General features: G+C 40.7%; 1 long non-coding RNA gene across 1 annotated transcript in view; it reads right to left on the bottom strand.

Annotated features, from left to right (window-relative positions):
* Positions 1-485, bottom strand: part of LOC116692619 (uncharacterized) — a 7,752-nt gene extending 7,267 nt beyond the window's left edge. Inside the window, exon 1 of the long non-coding RNA XR_004332739.1 lies at positions 388-485. This is a non-coding gene — a long non-coding RNA (uncharacterized LOC116692619). The remainder of the gene's footprint in view (positions 1-387) is intronic.
* Between the last annotated feature and the right edge of the window lie 5,496 nt (positions 486-5,981).

The following is a 5,981-nucleotide window of genomic DNA, read 5'->3' as shown; positions in this document are numbered from 1 at the left end:
GGGGGGGGCGCACCAGCTGGCCAGCACACTGTCTGCAACTACTTAGGCGACAACAGAGCAAGTTGAGGATGCATGGCTGTTATTTATGAATTTTATTCAGTAAACTTAACACACTGCCATGAGTCATGACACAGAACTGAATCAGATGCAGGTTAAGTCACGTCACCCAATCAGCTGTTCCTAACTGTTAGCAAACGGCATATTTATCTGACCATATTGTGCCCTCAATGACTTGACAATGCCTGGATTCTGGTCTGCAAGTTGCCATGGTATCCATTGAACTAGTCATGCATGCCAGAGCATAACTGCTGATATAAGGTTAGATAAGATGAGATAGACTTTATTATTCCCACAATGGGGGAATTCCTGTGATACAGGAAAAGGTACACATATCAGAATAACACAAATACACATTAAGTAGACCTAGGAGAAAGAATATACATAAAGTATAAGAAATGGAAAAATGGAATTAGTTATTGTAATAAGGCAACACTTTAAAATAAGATGAAAAAGGGTAACTACCTCAATGTAAGTCACACTACGTTGTGCATGTGTGTGTGGAGCTGCCTCTGCACATGGGGAAACCAGACTGACTCAGGAGGAACGTCGACATCTCAGACAGAGACAGAAACAGCCCACAGCATTTATCAGGAGTTCTGCTTTTTATTAAACTTGTTAAGTGTGTTGTGAATGTGATGATTTTATTCAAGAGGGAGGAGTGAGGGAAGAGCTGCTTACACTCTGTGTTACGTTACACACTTTCACTGTCAATCACATCATAGCCACGCCCTAAAGCACCCACCCACGCTGCCTCTGTTCCATTTCAGACCCTCCCACCAGCCTTTAGCCCACGCCTCCTCATTTACATACACTTTTGAAATGCCAAACGTTAAATCGAAACGGAAAACGTGAATCTTAAACTCTCAAAGGGCATTTGCTGTTTTTTCTCTTTGTGATTTTAATTTAAGTATGGCCAGTTGAGCTTTTCCATTTCAGATTTGATGTTTCTCTTTTCTTATGTTCATTGCGATTTTCAATGTCATCTTTTTAATTTAAGATTTGTGCACCTATATTTAAGCTTTGCCTTTTAAAATTGACTTTTTACATTTTCAAATTATTGTTTTACATTTCAACTTTGCTTTTTCAGTTTCCTTTTTATGAATAAATATATCCTCCATGGGAAATCATGTTCTCAGTATGCACAGGTGACATAAACACCCAACATCCAGTCAAATGTGCACAGCAACATCAATTTTAAGGGAGATGAAACAGGCAGACACACACACACACACAAACACACACACACGCACACACACACGCACACACACACACACACACACACACACACACACACACAACAGGAAACCTGAGACGAATGAACTTGTGCTGCCTGAGCAATTGAGAGGCGAGAAGAGATGAGCGTTTAGAGAAAAGACATAGGATGATTATCACTTTGCTGGGTATAAACATAACCTGTTCTCTTGAATGAGGCCTTTATGCTTACTTGACCTCTCTCACACACACACACACACACACACACACACACACACACACACACACACACAGACACCTGTTCACCATTAAGCTGTACTTTCACTTCAAATTAGCAATTAAGCCCAATGGTCAGGTGTGTTCAAGAGCATGGGAAATAAAACAATTTACAACGTTGCCATGGAAACTGATAGTCGTCAGACCCTTTGATTGAAATGAAAATGTTTTTTGTGACCAGACATTTCAGAGAGAGAGTCAGACAGAAGACGACGCATTGATCCCAATTATTTTGAAGGTTAGCGTGGTCACAGCGTCACGTGAGGATTTATTTTTAGAATTTTATCGTTAGAATTTTTATTGTATTTCCATTATTTTATTTTCTGTTGCATGACAGGAATTAGTGTTGCTGTTCACTTTGCAGTTGCTCATCGCTCATTCGTGATGAAACTCATAAAAAAGCCTGTCAAGGTTATGCTGAAGTTATCAGGTAGGCAGCAATAACAGCACGTTTTTTCCCTCCTCCTTTTAAGTTGCTTTTTAAAGGATATGTCTGCTAAAAACACAACCAAATGATGTACATTTAACATTTCTAATTGTAGAGTAGGGGAATGTTAGGTATTTATTGAATTGCACCGTGAGGCCGAACACTGAAAGCTTGTTAAAGAAAATAGATTGTGTAAACTACAAAAAAAAAAATAATACTAATAAATTAAAGAAAAATTGAATTGCCATTGTTTTATTTCATGAGTCATAAGTACAAATGTCCAATCTTAAGTTTACAATGCTCAACCACTTTAATTCATTTTTTGTCATTGTATTCTAGTTTCACAGTAATCCCTCCGACGTCACTGATGTGTGTCTGTGCTTCTTCACACAGCTTTTGGAAAAGTCTGCCATAGCTGCTGCTCCTGTTGGAAGAGACTTTTTGAGAGCAGTTTGAAGCTTGTGGTAAGCTTGGATAAGTTGGAAGTGAAAGAAGAAAAGAGATACTTAAGTTTCTCCTCTGGGAAATTCACCGTGGGACTGCCAGTGAAAATATTTCGGGGAAACGCTGCTGTGGGATGCAGCAAGCTTCTCTACCTGACAAGGTAAAGTTTGACATTGTGCTGCAAGCTGAGCACTGTTATTTTGTTTTTTCTATTGTTTTTCTTTGGGGGGGGTGCACTAATTGGCCTAAAGCTGTTGCATTAAGCAGTGCGTGCTCTCTGAAGATAAGGAAGCCAGCATGTTTCCCCAAAAGTGACAGGTTTTAGAATTTTTTCTTCAACTGCCTCTACTATTTGTGGATGAGCTTTGAGTGATTAAAGAGCACCCAGTTCAAGTTGGGCCAATGGGCCGAGTTGGGCCAATGGGCCAATGGGCCGAGTTGGGCCAATGGGCCAAGCAATGTCTGTCAAATAAGTAAGGGATCTCAGCCTTCAGCTGTACTCCGCACTCCGTTTTTTAGTTTTTCATCCCGATCATGACCGCTGCCGCCTAAACCTAAATCAACAAGCTTCTCTTTCCAGTGTAGAGTGTTGAGTTCTGCGTTCACTAACCTTGGTGAAGAAGTTAGGAGGTGTCAGGGAAAGTGAGAGGGAGACACACACACACACACACACACACACACACAAACACACACATAATGAAACATTTGTTTCTAGCATTTAGGGTTTCAGAGCTAAATTGTGTGTAAAATGTGTATTCCAAGCCTCATCAATTGCTTATCTTTCGCTAGATTGGGTTGAAATTTGTACCGAACATCGAAGGACAAGCTGCAACAAATCACAAAATAAAACAGGAAACACTATACAGACACTCACAAAAGTGACAGAAAACAGACTCCTTCAAAATCAAACAGGAAACACTACACAGACACTAACAAACGTGACACAACTGAAATTTGATTTGAAAGTTCAAAAATTGACATTGCTGAAAGAGGGCAAACTTTCTGCATCAGCTTTGAACATAGATATGCCTCGCATGGTTAGTAGTGATAAAAAAGTTATAATAAAAAAAATGTTGAGAGACTCAGGAGCATTTTATCAGGTAGCTGTGTTCCCGTGCGGGGGATGGGCCTGCAGACTATGCTTGCGCCTAATCCCAGTACGACTACGATAACGTGTAGTATGAAATAGTATGAAATCCACGCAGGAGGTTTGGCTGGGTGATGGATAGGTCAAACAACGCAGGAATTTCACCCCAGAGACCGAGAATCACGTCCCCGTTGTTCTTTTCCTAAACCCAACCGGGCTATTGTTGTCGCGCGTCCCCCAGAGACCACGGCCGTCTCCCACGTGTGGCGTTTCATTTCCATGTTACCCCTGTCTGTTCTCAGATATTCTTAACCATACTTTGATGGAACATGATTGATGTCGGGGATGCTAGGCCCTTATCTCAGAGGTTCTATTGGGTTTCTCCATAAAAGAGGAAAATACTGGATTCAGAAGTGTCATACATGTTGGAAAATGGCATTGCCAAACCATCTTCATCTAGTTGGGCCTCTCCCTGTCTATTGATTAGTAAACCTGATTAAACACATAGGCCCTGCACTGATTTCCGAAAGATTAATACATGTCAGTAGATATGACTTTCGGAAAGGGTATTGGCAGGTTCTTCATTGCTTTTCTAACACCATCAGGACTATACGTACACTGTCATGTCCTTTGACTTGCAAAATGCCCCAGCAACATTTTCAGAGGTTGATCAATAAAGTTGTGTGTGGGTTTGATGGCTGTTTAGTGTAGTGTAGTGGATGAAGTGGTGATTTACAGTAACACATGGGTAGAACACAGTCATAGAGTTCAAGCTCTATTTGACAGGTATGTTTGGGCATGTTTGTCAACCTAAGTCTAAATGTGAGTTTGCTAAGGCAACAGTAACCTATTTGGGCGAGACAGTGGGGCAGGGGGAGGTTAGACCCGTTCATGCAAAAGTTCTGACAATACATTTCCTGTTCCATCTACTAAGCTGGATTTGTTGCGTTTTCTCGGAATGGTAGGTTATTACCGTGGGGTTTGTGCTAATTTTCCTTCTATAGTAACCCCATTAACTGAGTTGTTGAAGGCTGGTGTTAACTGTGTTTGGTCTCCAATCTGTCATCAGGCTTTCAAACAAGTGAAAACCCTGTTATTGAGGGCTCCTGTACCTGCCGCTCCCAAGATGGAGCTACCTTTCCAGTTGCCAGTTGATGCGAGTGATTGGGGCTGGTGAGGTGTTGATGAAAAGGGAGTTGTTGCGACCATCTAGTCACTTCTCTAAGAAGTTCAAGGTGTATTAAGGACATTACTCGTCAATAGAAATAGAAACTCTTGCTCTTGATTGGGCCCTTCAACATTTTCATGTTAATGTTGGGGCCAGTTCCTCATTGGTAGTATACATTTTTCATGATCCATTGACTTTTCTCTGATCCTTTCAAAGGTTATCCAAATCAAAGGTTAATGAGATGGCCCCTATTCTTAAAACCTTATCATTTGGAAATTCGCCATATTAAGGGCAAGGAACATGTGGTGGCAGATGCTGTGTTGCATGCACCATTGTCATAATGTTTGTTAAAACTGCCTCATTTATTTTCATGTTTCATGAACCATTAAAGTGCTTCCTTGGATTTATTGCCACTGAGTTATGTAGATAACAACATTATAGATTACTAGTTACTGTCATTTGAGAGTGATAAGTTATATAACAATATTACTGTCTCTGAATTGTAATGCGTTACACTACTTTTGCATTATTTTACCAAAATAATACCAGAAGTTTGACTTGGCAGCTAGCGTGTGAATTTCACCACCGGATCACTAAAGTCTCCTGTTCATCCACTTTAATACACCATAGATTATTCATAATATTTTGTAAAATGTGAATATGTAAAGTAAAGCCACATGAATAGATAAGTAAAACGTACAATAGGCAAGAAGGATAAAATGAAAATACTCAATTAAAAGTACTTCACAGTCATTAGTGTTCTATGTGGCCTCCACCCAAGTGGAGTTAAAGTACTGACGGACAATCTTTATCTAGTTCAGACAGCAACACCCATCGACCAGACCTAAGATGTGGCACCCTGACAAATCATTAAACATCCCAGCCTCGTTGGCCTCACCTCTTTTGGGACTCACTGATAAAATGGAAGTGCAGATTAATGTTGCCATCAAACCCATCCCCTGTCACAGCCTCATTGTCGGCCTCTGCCCCAAACGAGCACTTTCCAACCAACCTTGCTGATAATGAAGACAACAAAAACAGCTGTCTCCTGCCCAGGATGATGAGACCGAAGGCCAGCAAGGTCACCAAAGAGACTTAAATACTCAAAGATGCAAAAATCCCGTAGGATATTGTTTTGCCATCCCAATTTTGGAAAAGAATGTCGTCATCTTAAAAACATATTTGCGATTGAAGTTGTGCGTCACAGCATTTAACACCCGTTTAATTCTAAATGTAACGTGTTCCGACAACATGCAGGACTTGTTAGTCTTTGCTACATCACTTTCACACGCAGTCTCTCCCCCCCC

Source organism: Etheostoma spectabile, chromosome 7, assembly GCF_008692095.1.
Source record: "Etheostoma spectabile isolate EspeVRDwgs_2016 chromosome 7, UIUC_Espe_1.0, whole genome shotgun sequence".
Lineage (NCBI taxonomy): Eukaryota > Metazoa > Chordata > Actinopteri > Perciformes > Percidae > Etheostoma > Etheostoma spectabile.
The sequence above is the reverse complement of the archived record's forward strand: the minus strand, read 5'-3'. Positions and strand labels throughout refer to the sequence as shown.